Raw genomic sequence first — 15932 nt, 5'->3', positions numbered from 1 at the left:
TCCTTGAGCCATCCTGCAAAGCAAACATCCCCATGACACCAACCAAGTTCCCCTTTTGCTCTCTCTGCTACACTGAGCAGGATGGACCCCTGCAGCCTCATGGCACAAAGTCCACTTTCCAGCTGCTGGATAGTTTTCGTTTTTCCATCCTCTGGCATGTTTGGTCACCTTACCTTCAGCAGGACAGCTTCACTTACCTTGTGCACAAGGCAGGGTCTCCTCCCATGATCATCAGAGATTTTTATCTTCAAGGTAGTGTTGGCTTCTTTTTGCCCTAGAAAGTGGCTACTGAGTAATTACACAGCAACCCTGACATCCTCCCCTGAGCCTCTGGTTTCGCACGGGTCTGGTCTGGTCTCTTTTCTCCAAACCAGAAGCCTTAGTTTGCATCAGGCTGTTAGTCATGTGCCTATTCCTAAGCTGTGCTTAGCCAGGGAATTCAGATCCCCCTGCGACGGTGACCTGCCACCCCCAGTACCCGCCATCCCTCACTTCCTGTGCCACCTGCGGTTTATCATCAAAAAAGGCCCTGCCTTAAATCATTGATAATTGTATTGAAATGCACTGGACCAAGGACTAATCCCCAAGGGTAGCCAAGGAAACAGCAACATTTCAAGTTTTCGGCGAACAAGGTTTGTCTCTGCCTCATGTGGCTGTGCCAGATAAGACCAATGTTTTAATCAAAATATTGTGAGTAGTAAATCAAGTGCTTTTGGGACAGCCACCCTGCCATGCCAGTCTGATAGACCAGGGCAGACTTATCACATCATGTCTTTAATAGGGGCCATAGCCTGAGGACTCTGGCTTATCTTTCAGAACGCTACAAGGAGTCTCTCCGTGCTTTCAAGGTGGGAGCACAGAAAAAAATTGTCCTGCATTCCCACAGGGAAGCAACTAAAGCCTCAACCACGGGCCACATCTCATATATAGTTGAAAAGTACTAAAACCAAAGAATGGTGATTATATTTGTCTGGGAGAAATGAACACAGGTAGAACACAAGCAATATGCCTTCAGATTGGCCATCCCTCCAGCAGTATGTGCTCCAGCCTCATGACCCTTCTCAGGGCCAAAACTGTGCTGCTGGCTGGCTGGCACAGCACATCACACTTCACATCACACAGGTCACCTGAGTGTGGGTCCCTCCAGGACTGCTCAGCTCTGCAGGTGTGTGTTGTGAGATGCTGCGTGTGCCCATGCAGCAATGAGACAGCACGGGCAGGTAAGTCCGGGTTGCAGCGCTCTCCCTTCCCTGCCCTGCACAGCATGGACAGGGCACTGCTGCAGCCCCACACTGGGCCAAGGCCAGGGCTGCAATCCAGTGCTCCAAATGCTTTTGGCCCTCCTCCACAAAGGTGTCGATGCGAGATGCAGAAAAGCTGAGCTGCTTCTGAGAGCAGGGACAGAGACTCTTCAGCAAAGAGATTGGGTTTAAAAAATTACCTGGTCGTTAATTCATCCCTTTGAAACAACTGAGCTCTGCCTTTGCCAAATCATGACAGTTCCAGTTTGAAACAGTCATTTTTAGGTGGTGATCCTTTGCAGAGAATTTTCCAGGACAAAGGAGCGTCTTTGAATACAGCCTGCTGAAACAACAACAGTCCAGGCAAGAGAACCTCATGAATTATTGTGAGTTGGATGCTTTAAAACCATTTCTTGAGTTCTTTCTGAAAAACAACTCCAATCACCAACCCACTACATAAACCACGAACTTCAACACCTCCTTCTCCTCCAGGATAGTGTTTGCAAAACCACAAGCCTTCCTAAGCCCAGCCAGCACATCCTTGTCAGGATTTACTCAGAGAAGGATGGGAAGGAATATAGGAACAGAGTAAGCACCACATCCTTACTGTTAACAGTACAGCAGGCTTGGGCTTAAAACCAGCTCATCTCCCAGTCTCTGAATTAAATGAAATAGAACCACAGGCAAAACACAGCTCTGAGCTTGGACTTCAACCTACTGCATTACTCAGTCTGCTTGAGCATCTCCAAGCCTCTCTCTCATGGAACACTGGGGTTTTTTATCCCAAAGCCCAGAAAACATTTTCTTAGCCCAGGGTTTCTCAGGCTGGAGCCAGTGGGCAGATAATTGCTGCAAGTTTATTCAGCAGAGCCACACCACCAGCGAGATGCTGCAAACCAGTGAGACCACAAGGTGGTTTTGATTTCTGCCTTCAAGAGCAAGAGATGAGAGGGCTCTGCTAATTCATTGCTATGCTGTTATTTTCCATCTAGAAGACATTCATTTCCTCCAGGAGTTTTATGAAGCCAGACCTCGTCATAGAATCACAGCATCTTTTAGGCTGGAAAAGCCCTCTAAGACCATTGAGTCCAACCATTAATTGCCAAGTCCACCACTAAACCATGTCCCCAAGTGCCACACCTTCACATCTTTTGAATCCTTTCAGGGATGGTGACTCCACCACTTCCCTGGGCAGCTGGTTTCATTGCCTGACAAGCCTTTTGATGAAGAATTTTTGGTCAACTGCCTTGCAGCAATGAAGCTTTTGGGCCATTTCAGGAGTGGTGTTCATATTCCTCAAGCTCTGGTGGTGGCTCAGGAAAAGGAGCCATCAGCCAGCCAGCAGCAGCAAGGAGGAAAGTTGCAGAAGCAAGGTGGATAAGGAGGATCACGAAGAAAAATCCAGTGTTGCACTGGACACGTGTGGAATGTTATCTGGAGGTCCTCAGCATGCCTGGGTTTTTGTCAAGGAGCCTGAAATAGCAGCTGTAAGAAGTTAGAGTGTTCTGTCTGTCATTTTGCATGTGCTGCATTTGATCTAGGACTCTCTTCTGTACATTCTTGCTTGGGTCAGCTCTGCATCAGGGCAAATAGTTGGGGCAAGAGGATTCTGTGGCTGGTGTTGCTCTGCCTCTCCTCCAGACCCTCCCCAGTGCTCACTTGCCTCTGGATGTCACACCAGAAAAACCCACCTCCAGCCTTTGATAAGGCAGCACCAAGGGAGGTGTCCTGCATGCCCATGGCCTTGGGAAGCTTAGGGTTCCACACCTACACAGCACACAGGCACACCGAGGCATGCTGCTCACAGCCTGCAGCTGAACTGGGGCTGTATATTCACACAGAGATATCTGTGCAAGTAGAAATAAGTGCGGCCTTTTCAGAGGAGCAGCCTCAAAATAGATTTTTATGTATTTATATGCATCTAGCAGATTCACCATCCATTCCTGTGCTCCCTGCCTTTGTCACAAAGACACACTCCCATCCCTGCTCTCCTCCCTGCAGGTGCACTTTGAGCAAACAAAGCACCGTGTGATTGCTCCGTGCCCTACATCCCCAGGTCTTGTCATCTGGCAGCTTTTCTAAACATGGCTTTCTTCCTCTCAGCAATTCTGTGGGGACCTTGAGAAATGAGTGCAGCAAACATGCCCTGTCACTTCAAAGTTGGAGGGCTGATGACTCTTGAAATGCACTTCCCTACTTGTCTTTTTTTTTCTTTCCTACATTCTCCTCACATGTCTAACAACGCCATCTGAGCTGGCACAAGCTCTGGCTCTGGCCTTGAACCTCTGCAAGAGAGTGATCTGGGTCCAAGGATGTTTTCAATGTTTTCTGTGATCAAGCAGGGAAAGGCGGAGACCTCTGTGAAAACCCTTGGGAAGACATAAAAAAGCAGTCCTATTTTTACACATTTCAACTTAGAGATGGCCAAATTCTTCCTCCTAAATTTAATTTTCTAGCTCAAACATGAAGAAGAACCCACTGCCACACACTCCTGTACAAACAACAAGGAACAAGTAATTGAGGTCTTAGGTGGGCTGGTTGTGTTTTCTGGCCATCTCCCTGTCCATGGGACCAGCATCCTCAGGAAAGTGGATGAACTGGCTCTACGGTAAAATAAATTCGTCTGAATTTCATGGAGAAAACCCAACCCAACCTTTTGAACTCAGCCTTTTCCTCTTCATCATTTATTTTCCACTTCTGGAATAAGAAATTAAATGCTCACCAACATCCTGTCAGGAAATATGCTGTGAGGAACTCAGGTCCTAAACCAGTCAACAGGATTAAATTGCAAAGACAAAAACGTCTTTCAGAAAGGTCCTCATTTAGGAATGGGCTGGGACTGCAATGAGCATCAGAGCCCCACTTGTACTTGCTCAGACACTTGTATCTCACTTCTTCCTTTTGCTTTCTCCAGCTCTGGCTACTGCCTACCTCCTTCCCCTCATCCCAGTGTCTGTGACCTTCCAGAGCCCCATTAACCCTCATTTTACACTCATCTGTGGATTCCCAAAGACAAGAGCCCACAAAACAGCATGCTAACCCCGTATTTGAAACTATTTGTTTCCTTTCTTTCCTTACAAGACCTCCTCCCTTGTGTGTTCAGACATCATTCCTGCTTGTTTTCCTTCTTTTTGCACTCTGCAGTGGATTTATGGCTCCCTGGGCACACAGGGACTGGAGTCCAGCTGTGACATTAGCGGGCTGGTCAGGCTACACGGCCTTAGAGTCACAACCAGCACTTGACTTCACCACAGCAGCTGCACCTGAAACACCCCCAGGAAAGCTGGGCTGCAGCACAGCCCGTGCTGCTCTTAGGCAGCTCCTCTGCCAGCTGCCATCCAAATCCCTGGACTGATGAAATGTTAATGGCTGGTAATTTCCAAGGCTTACAGCAGAAGAAAGAGGCTGGACTAGGCAACCTCCTGTGTCTAGGCTGATGAGCTGAATTTTAGCCTCCTGTTTTCAGTGCTTTCCTGGTGCAGTTTCTGCTCTGCAACAGCGGAGAAGGAATGAGGTCAGGTAGAATTGGAAGGGAGAGTTTAGACCTTTTGGCCAAATTATGATAAAAAGCTCACACAAAACCTTTAGCTCTGTGCAGAATGATTTGGGTATGTTTTAAAAATTTTTATTCTTTTATCACAAGCCAATCTTTGTAAAAGGCTGTTATACAATCAGGATTTCTTTCAATATCACTTAAATATGTAAAAACACTCACTTTCATTAATCCATAAAAGAAAAAAATCATATTTTGATAATCCTAGAGTTTTCCTGGAAATTCTTACTGGATCTATTCAAACATAACTCAAACTCACAAAGCATTTTGGTTGTCCTACATGTCACTTTGACAAACATGTTCATGCTCCAAACACTGTGGTTGTTACCTGTCAGCTTGTGAGTAAGGGTGATAAAATAAGAGGTTTAAAGCAATCATTTCCCCTTTAACATCTTCTTCTCTTAAAAGAAAATCTTAAGGTGTTTATAAGCCTAACTTTCAATATTTGCTCTGCCAATGGATCAAACTGCTCTGGTAATAAAAAGGAAATAAAATCAAAATTTATGACAGCTATGGATAAATCTCCTTTTTTGAAAATAATTTAAATATAAAAAAATAACATAGCTGAAGCCTGCAGAAAATGTCCAGTACTCCAATTACTGGAGATAAATTCTACATAGCCGGTATTTTTTTTTTTTAATGCGAGTTTATTTTGACATGATCTATGCATTTTCAGCTGCTGGAAAGGAGAAAAAAAAATAATTCCCAAGGCTATTCAAGATAAGCCATAGTTTCCTATCTCTTTTGACTGAAAATACCAATGAAACTTCTTCCAGTTATTCCCATCTTCCTCTGGTCTCTTCTTATTAGTCTTATCATTTTAGTGCCTTCTTTGATATATAATCCCTTTATGTTGCGCAATGATAAATCAAAATAAAGTGCACCGCTGAATGATTTTATTGTTATTAAAAGGTCAGCGGTAAGAGGGTCGCATCCTATCATATCCTAGAGAATTAATGGGAGGTGCATTACAAAAAAGAAGGCACCATGCTTCTTGAATATGTTTAAAAGCTACAGCATCCCTACAGCTGGGCTGTGTGATGGAGCTTGCAACACATCGTGGCCCAGGCTGCAAAGGCTGCAAGAAACACGTCCCTGTCCTTTGGAGGGGGCTGCAAATGTCATCCCTGGCTAATGGGAATGCTGAATTAGTAACGAGGTCTGCTCGTGTAAAAGGTGATGTTTCCAACAACCTCCCAAGTGATCAGGGCCCATTATGCACAACCAGAGTCTGCTTTATCCCCAGCACAGCACCCTGCTGCCTTGGCAGCCAGGAGATGCTGGGGATGCCTTGGGAAGGGCTGTTTTGGAACATTTAAACCTTCTTTAGAAGGCTTATCATCTCCTCTCTCACACGGCAATGACATCTGGAAGATGCATTTATTTAGCATTTATTAAGGACCTGTCAATAAGCTCTTCCCAAAAGTGTATTTAAAATACATCACTGTGCCTTTTCCCATCACTTGCATGAATGCAACAGTCAGATCCTGCAAGAGCTTAGCAAGATGTGCAGGAGAACATCTCCCAGAGTATCAGATTTTATTCCTCTCTGTATTTCAGGAGCAGCAATCTGAGCACTGCCAGGTGAGGGCAGGAGGTGTCCAGCAGCATCTGAAGACAAAAAAAGGGAAGGTAAGGAAATGCATAAGAGGCAACATAGAAGGGAATATGAAAAATGTGTGGTTCCTGACAACCTAAGAAAAAAAAGTTGATGAAAAACTCCCTCATAGTGGGGATTGGGAAAAAAAAAAAAAAAAAAAAAAAAAAAAAAAAAAAAAAAAAAAAAAAAAAAAAGGGGTTGGATTTCCCCCCATGCAGTTGCAACCTGCTCATTTTGGAAAAATTAAACTGATCATGATTGTACATTTTCAGTTTTTTACCCAGGTCGTTTAAAAATATATATATTTTTCTTCTTGTTTGGCTGGAAGAACTGACCAGAAATCAATAGCCAGACAGAAACACTGACAGAATTAACTGCTAAAGCACAGGCAGCAACAAGCACGTCAAAATCCCCAAATCCCTGAGTGCACCGGGGAGCGTGGCATAGGCTCAGACCTCCTGTCCTACCAATTTTGGCAGCAAGTGGTCATCAACCAGCCCTGCCTCTCCCCCTGCTCTGCCTGATTTAAGGAGCAAACCAGCTGCCAGGTGTGCACACATCCAGCACATCTCCTGCCTAGGACCAGCCTCCAGAAACTGCCCAATTTTCAGTGACTTTGCCTCATTCTCCTGTCCTCTGCCTCCAGATGTGGTGCACAGAGCTTCAGGAGTTCAGTTTTGTGCAGAGGGGTCCACGCTGGGCTCGGAAGGGCGGGGATGTCGCCTGGGAGCAAAGCAAGCAGAGGCAGAAGGGATTATCAGGGAGGTGGCAGATGCCTGGTCCCCACCGGCCGTGTCTTAGCAAAGCACACGGGCTGTTTGCACAACACAAACACATCGCATGGTGTTTGCTCAAAAGTGGCTTGGGTGAGCTATTAACACTTCATTAATACGTGATGAAAGGCAAATTTAGAGAGCTCCCCAAAGTGGCTGAGATCTCCGAGGGGCCCATAAATGAAATGATAATGTAATGTAAATAAGGCTGCGGAATACAAAGATTGGGAATTAGCGGGTGATCTAACAGAAGCAGCTGGATATTACCAGAAATGCATTCTCATCTTCCCTCCACTTTCCCCACTTTCACACAAAGGGGATACTACAAGATTATAAAATGCAAGAACAAAATTTCCATCTCCAGAAAAAAAAAAAAAAAAAAAAAGAGTTGAAATAGAAAAAATACAGGTTTATATATATACAGCAAATACGCATTTGCCTTTAGTGTTTTTTTTTCCTTTCCCCACCTCCCCCCACCCCCTCCACCCTGCCCTGCTCTCTGGCTATTCATGTAAAAAAAGCAAGGACAGAAAATACAGCAGTATGCAGAAGACATAGTCCTAACATTTCAAAAATTAGATTTGATGTGTTTCTTTGGACTATTTTGAAACAGCATCAGTCCTTATCTCACTAAATATTTTACAGCTGTGCCACCTGAAATCCCTAGAGGAGTGCCTGAGTTGCTCATTAACCCACTCAGACAGAATTAGCTTGGGTGATATTGTCTGACTTTGGCCAATGACACCAAACACATTTTAGGCACAGAGTGGATAGCAAGGAGAGAAGTCCATTAACATTAATGTCTTTCTAACCATTAAAGAGGCCATTAGTATTTGTGCTTATTTTTAGTATATTCAAAAAGTACTGAGTGAATACACTCTCAGCCTCATAAATGCATCTCTGCCCATTTTTAGGTATGCATTTTGCATCAGGATTATGTTCCAGTCTTGAGGTCACTGTGCCACCAGTCATCCAGGAGAACAGATAGATTTTCATGCACACTTAAAGCCAACACTGTCAGTGATCCTTTTCAGACCTGTTACTTATAGTAGAAGCAGCTTCTCATCCAGCACAAGTGATCAAAAGAGGTGTCCATCCTGTCCACCATCAGGCTCCAAAGTATTGCTATCCATCCCACTAAATGTGATATTCTCCCATCACAGTCAATCCACAGCAATAGGGCTGTGATCCATCTCATCCCAAGACAGATGGCTACATTAGGGCAGGTGCTTCACGCTCCAGAATTCACTGTTTCCCTTCACTGGCCATGCAGGAGGTGAAGCTGAGCTCAGAGGGTGGTTGCCTTTGGCTGCCATGAGTCTTTCCCTCACCAACACCTCCTTGGCCACGTGCACTTATCCCACCCAAGGGAACAGACTGGGAACGTGGCCTCAGAAGATGCCTGCATGGAAAGGAAAAGCTTGAGATATTCTTCAGCAGTACATCTATTCCCTAAAAACAGTTTTTTAGCAAGTAGCTGGGAGAGATTTTCTTGGAGGCTCTGTGATGAGTCAAGGAAGCATGGAAAGTGACGTGTCTTTTGGGGAAAAGAAATTCCTGGCTTTCCAAGGGGATATTAATTACTACCAGATGGTTACGAGACTAGGAAAAACAGACAGTTCACAAAGCCCATAAAATAGAAGGACTCCTACATCAGACTGCCCATTATATCAAAATATGAGTTATTCCTCCTTTTGTGAATGGAATCCACCAGCACTGAACTGCACAGGCCAAGACAAGGTTTCTATCCCTGCCCCAGCCAAGCCCCTGGCTGCTACTCATGTGAGCCTTCTGTGGTCAGGTCAGTGGGCCCATTTTTCTCACCACCATGCTCCTGGAAGCAATTTTTCATAGAAATGCAATGTGAAGTATGTTTTTCATTGCTGCTGGCCCTTTACACTCTCATTCCACATCCCTCTGTGTGTTGGCTAATGTGAGAAGGGTAGATACTGCCCATTTCCAAACCTGGGATGAAAGTCTAGGCATTTTTTTCATCTTTCCATGAGCCAGTTTGGTTAGCCTTATTATTGCTATTGGCACATGGATCAACAGTCATCAATAGCCAAATGCACAGCACTTGCCACAGCTTCTCTGAGTGGCAGGTCCTAACAACAACAGCCTGCTACTTATTAAGTCAAATACATCCAGTTTAATATCAATTGACAGATGTCTAGTTTTTTGGCACAAAAACAGAAATTGAATTCCCACGGATGCACAATTATTTTGAAATACATGTTATTCAGAAATCTAGTTGCCTTCACAAAAAATGCAAACATCTATTTCCATGATGAACAGCAGCTCTTCTCATCCTCGGCTGAATTAAAGTAATTTATTTCCCTGTCTCTGAGGGAAAAAAGAGAAAAATAAAAGGTCCAGAATCACGTCCAAAGCTTAGCAAGGCCAATTGCTGACTAGCAAACATCTGTCCTGTACCCGTGCAAACCCCACCAGGGAAGTGCAGTCTTCCCAAGTTCTGGGAAGGAGGACAGCAGTGCTGCTGGATTCCCGGCTGGAAGCGATCCACGCTGTACACATGGCTTGGATGCAGAGAGCTGCAGGAATGCCACTGCAGTTTAACGCCAACCAGCGGCTCATGTTTTCATCCATTTTCTCTACACACACTGTAGGGTTCATAAGCCTCCACTTTGTATCCAGAATATTCCTGGGAAACAGATTGTTTATGACAAGTATTTCTTTTTTATTATTTTATTTTTTTTAAACGTAGGGTGTTGGGTTTTTTTTAATACAACATGCTTCCATTGTATTATATATTGCAGAAGACAAATTTCCCAGCTGGTAATTTCCAATCATTTATAACACTGTCGTGAGACTCCATATTTTTATGTCATACCATATATCTGAAATGCATTGGAAAATATAAAATTATATGAAAGTGATAATAAATATATCTCAACAGACAGACACACACATGAGAAAAAATTCTGATTTTCTTCTCTGCCATATTATGTCTTTATGTATCCTCCACGTATCACTCTCCAAGGTTTTTACTGGGAGTTTACCACTAGGAAACCAGCAAAAGTGAACAGCCAAACAGCATCCATTTAATTGCAGAAGCTGTTGTCTCTTAGGCTCAGAAAATCTCAGGTTTTCTTCATGTAATGAGTCATAAGAAAAAAACCCTCTATGTCCATTACTTGACACTGTCCATGGCAGAGCAACAGACCAAACCAGCCCTGGTTAGAGGGGCATCAGGTGGGAGAATTGGAGCACCAGGCAGCACTGGCAGCTGGGGTGAATTAACCATGCCCTCGCAGATGGCATTTGTGACCCTCTGCTGAGCCTGCAGTCAAAGCTATGTGTCTTCTGATGGCTATCTCGGTCTGGAAAATGGACAGCATTAGAAGCCCACATCTACCAGCTCTTAGAAACACACTGCAAGCAGAACTGGATACACAGGAGGCCCCACCTGTGAGGAACAGAGAAGAAAGGGAGAGGCGTCTTGCTGAGAGCTGTTTATAGCACACATACGTGCAAAGCTTTGTAGCATCCATCCCTCCTGTTATCTCCTAGCCCTTCCCTGACAGTAAGGAATACAACCTCAAGGTAAGGGAAGTTTTAATATTCTCATAGGAAACTGAAACACTGAGATCTCAAATAACTGGCCAAGATCATGTAGGAAATACGTGTCAGATCATGTCAACTGAAAAAAAATATTTGCAGTTTCACACTGGCTATAAAGCTTTCCCCCCGTTTAAAATGAGAGGGTTTGATGAGAGATTAGTACCACCTGGTCTCCCTGGGAGAGGCAGTGCAGCCCCAGGACATATCACTGCATCTTCAGCTCAAAGGGGCACTTGCTTGTAGCAGAGGTGGTTTGGATATAGAAGGGAGTGGGTGACTCCATGTACCAGACCCCTGAAAGTGATCCTCACCTTTGCTTCAGGATGTTTACATTGTGAAATGGCCACAGACAGGTATTGCCAACAAAAGAGCATCACAGAAATGTGCCCCAGCCATTGGACTCAACAGTAACTATGAGCCCAGGGGGTCCCCCACTGCAAATCAGGGCACTGCCACCCAGGTGGGAATCAGGGCATTCCACAGACCAAGCTTTACTCTTAAACATGTTGTTGCCATTGGGAAAGGCACCAGGACAGCTGGACACAAGCCCAGTGTGACCAGTCACAGAGTCAAGCAGCTGCCCAGGACCAGTGGCACTGCATTCACAGCAGCACACACTGGTGTCACCACAGGGTACCAGCTGCTGACCCACATCCAGCCCTTGTTTCTTCCACCTGCTGCCCCCACACCCCTGAAAATGTCCTAGCTGGGTTTTCTTTCACCCACTTTTTTTTTAATTTTCTCTTTTTTTTTGTGGGGAGATGCTGCAAAGCATTCACAGCAGGCATCACCAATCTCTGCTTGGAGTGGGAAATATTTCCAGATGCTCTTGGAAGCACCTTTCATTCACAGCATGCTTTTTGTTACAGTTAAACAGAAAGAAAAGCATCTCCCTTCCATGAGTGTTCTTGTGGGATGGAAAAACTATTCAGAATTCAGGGTGGGAAGAAAATCTAACAGAGTTCACTGTTTTCTTGGATTTTACTCTCTTCCAGATGCTCAAATTCCTCTTCCATCAGTTGTCACTGCCTATTCCTCTCCTGTTACCATAGGGGGAAAAAAAATATTTAAGTATGAAACTCCGAAGAGACGGTGTTGTGTGTGGCTTGTTTTAGTTCCATCCTGAAAGACCCAAAACAGAAGGTGGGACGTTTTATAATCATGTATGATGCATTTCATTACAAACTCTTTTTACAAAGAGAAGAAGGCAGCAAGATCTTCCTGTAACTGGAAAGTTTTAGGGGTCTTCATGTGAGCAACCTGACATGTGTCAACAGGATCACAGCACATCTGTTAGATGCCAGAGGACCACACCAAGTCAGGATCCCAAAAAGAGAAATTTTCCAAACAAGTTACAGTTCTGGTGCTTTATTTGACTTGACTGTGAAGAGGCCCTCAAAATGTGTGAGTGAGCATTTTATGTCAAGAAGGTGACATTCTAAGGATGCAGAAGATGACATCCTAGGGATGCAGAAGCCATTTGGGATGGCTTTTCTAAAGCAGCCAAATTTTGCACCCATTTTTTGGAGCTGGCTCAGGGCTTAGGGAGGGTTTCCAGCAGCCATTGACTCTGGGCAGGTGCAGGAGCAGGAGGTGCCTTTAGACACCACAGCATACATGGGACACCACACCCTATTAACAGCTTGTGGTCACATTGAGCCATATAGAGCCTGGTTTTCCCTGGCTTTCTAATTTACTGGTCAAATTCTTCTGCAGAGCAATCCAAGCTAATTAGGAAAGGCTGCATAGGTGGTTTGCCCTCTTTTTTGGTACAGCAGATACCACACTGGTCAGGACCTGCAGTGGAAGGTGCCACTGGTACCTCGAGTATTGACCATGGTAGCCTGGATTTGCTGAGCTCCTTTTAGGACACAATGTGCCAGTGGCACAGGCACAGGCACAGGTGGCATGAACTTGTTTAAGGAGCAGCAGCCTAAGACTGGTGAGGTTCAGAGGAGACAGCATGCTTGCAAGATTCCTAATCCCCAGTCTGTGATCTGCCAGGATTTTCCTCCAGCCTCTGCAGTCACGCTGCCAAGTGGCCATGATAACTTGATGTTTGGACAAAAATAATAGTTTCTTAATCTTAAAGCAGAATTAAACACACCATAAAGATGTCAGCAAATGTTTTAAGCCACATCCACATAAAAACCAATACTGCTTGTGAATGCCAAGCAAGCCTACGTGGCTGGAGATAGCAGGGTCAGAGCTGCTTCCATGAAATCCCAGTGCTGTAGCTGCTCATTGCCTAGAAAAAGGCCTCCACATACCCTTTCTAATTAGTGCATTAACCTACAAAATTCACCTACTCTGTGTCCATGAGCATCCACAGGAACTGGGAGGTTGGCTTATCATAACTTCCCATACTGCTTTGACTCCAGCCACTTGGGGATTTCCAAAAAATGCCACCATGGATCATGTGCTTTTACTGTAATGCAGTTAAGAATGAAAGTATGCTCCTATAAGACATTATTGTTTGCAACTAAAGCACACATTATGGTTATAATTAGCACACAGAGAAAAAATCTGGTCTTTGACAAGTGCAGGTGATCATGGTAATAATACCTGCACAGATGTAGTCCCTGGACCATAGCCCAGTCTCAACTCCATTGGAAATAAACCAAAGGAACTTAATGAATTTGATTGAATTTGTTCAATGTAACAGAAAAAAAATGCCCCACTGGATATTTTTAAACATATGTACATGTGTATATGCATTTTAGATGTCTTGATAAATGCACAGCTATCTGGATTTGGAAGTAATCTTACCTGGCCTGTAGCCAACATGCTTGAGAAATTACTTTATGGGCAGTAAGAATAATTCCTCTTTGCCATAAATCAAAGCTTTTCAGGAGGGAAAGATGCATCATAGAATTTTTTTAATTCCTCTTCCCAGAAGTTCTTACATGCAAGGCCATATTAAAAGACATTTTCAAATGAAAACTGAAAGTAGTTACAGAAAATAAGACAGCAGAAAGCACATGGGGCTTAGTTTGATGCTAAGGCAATATAGGCTGAAGGAGAATATTACCAGCTGTGATTCATCTGATGCGAGAGACTTTGCTTTCAAAAATAAAGCTGCACAGCAGAAGGGTCAAAATTTTACCTGGGATTTAGGATTATGTTATCTGCAGTTCTGCAACATGGTGGCAGAGAGAAAAGTCTTCTTGATAATGCTGATAGCGGGAATTGGAGACTGAGGATTAAGCAGCGGCACAGATAGCAACCAGCTTTCTTCTGTTAGCCTTTCGTATTTTGCAAAAAAATTGGAAAAGGATGCCTGCCCACATGAGACAGACGTAAGCTCTGTGCCCTGTTGATGAGGTGTTGGGCAGGAGACAGATAACTACCAAAAAAAGTTGCACTATTATTTAAACCAGGGGTGAAGGAATGTCTGAGAGCTTCCAAGAGGGCTGTGGTTTGGAGGAAAGTTCCAAAACCCAGGAAACACAGATGTGAAGAGAAGGGTTAAGCCCTGCCCTGCCCTCTCAAACCAAGGGCACTCTTCAGCAGCTCCTGTTGCGAGTTAAGGCTTGCAGTTGTGCTGGAGACGTGGTGAACAGACTTCTGGTTATTGATATTTCCTCCTCCAGCTGCTCACTCCTGCTCTCCTTCTGGGACAGTGGAGCTGCTCAGCATATATGTGTTCAACCAAGGGCTGCTGACAGCCCAGAGTCTTGTGGCAAAGCCAACTGGGTGGCATCAGCTTCAGCTGTGGAACAGGCACTCATATCACTCAAACATTTCTGTGCATGCAGTGCAATCTCTCTTATGCACCAGAGTCCTCAGAAATAAACAGAGGATCTGTCTGGGGATCCACAGGCCTGAAATCTGCTGTGAATCAGACTCTTTCCAGACATTTGTCCATGGAGCAGAGGGTATGCAGAAGAAATGTTCCACTCCACATTCTGGCACCATTCAGCCCAAAAAGCTCTTTCAAATGAAGATATGCAGACCTGTTGGAACTCAAAATGTCCCTCAGACAATTTTGGAGGTTCCAGGCCTTGGTCAGAAGCATTTTAGACCCTGGCAGGCAGCTGGAAACAGCTGTGGTTTTGAGTTTGAGCCATGGAATGAGTTACCAACTTTGAAGGTGGAACAAGCAGTCACAAAGGGTTAGCTAGTATAGTAGAAGTAGTTACAAAACAGAGGGGAAAATTTTTTAGTATTGTACAGGGGGGTTTTAACACTTGTACAGGGGGGTTTTTACTTTGTACATGGGGGTCAGAAGGTTTAGGATGGAGGAAAGTGGGCTGATCCTGTTCTTCCTTCTTCTTCTTCCTTGCCTCCATGTTCTTGGTGATGTTGGCACTCACAGATTGGTTTAGAGTAGAAAAGCACCTTGTAACATAGGTAGTAGGTATTGGGAGAAAACTGTAAACATGTAACACGCAATATATCATATAAAAGATAGCAGCAGCCCTGGGCGGGGGGAGAGAAGAAGAAGACAGCAGACAGAGAGGGTGTCAGGGTGTGTGTTCCTCTGCCCAGGCCGCTGACCAAGCAGCCGCAGCCCAAGAAGACAATATTTTAGATAACTCACAATAAACTGCCTTGAGACCGAACAACAAGAGGCTGCAGAGTTTTTCTTTGGAAGCACGGGTTGGAGGAGAGACTTTACCACCACACGGAACCCCTGAACCAGGCCAGGGGTTCCGGCACAGACCAGACAAACAATGGAAGGAATTTTGCAAGGAAACGGTATTTAAAAATTCAAAATTCACTTAACCTTGCACAATCAGTAAAGAAGTGCTTATACCAGCAGTACAAGAAGCATTACCCTGCTTTGAATGTGAGGGGTTGGACAGATGACTGCCAGAGGTCCCTTCCAACCTCAGCTACTCCATGAATGAGGGTCAGAACAATGCTTTGAATATTCTAAGGCTCCTTTCACCAATAAACTGGCCTCACTCTTCTTTCCAAATGCTAAACTGCACCACACCCCATCAAGACCATTTTTTGTGCATTTTAACAACTGCGGAAGAGCTTAAATCTCTGCTGGGTTGAAAAAACAGATCCAAATTTCACAAGTGAGTGACACAGGCCCAGCAGAAGCGCCCAGATCTTGCAACACCCAAACTAATGCCATAACCTTCCTTATTAAAGGCTGCTCCCTCCCCAGCTGCAATCCCAGGCACAACTGTGTGCTGCGGGTGCACGTGCTCCTCACTCGCTAAGATTTG

The sequence above is a fragment of the Lonchura striata genome, chromosome 2 (assembly GCF_046129695.1).
Source record: "Lonchura striata isolate bLonStr1 chromosome 2, bLonStr1.mat, whole genome shotgun sequence".
Taxonomy (NCBI): Eukaryota; Metazoa; Chordata; class Aves; order Passeriformes; family Estrildidae; genus Lonchura; species Lonchura striata.
This window is presented reverse-complemented; position numbering follows the sequence as displayed.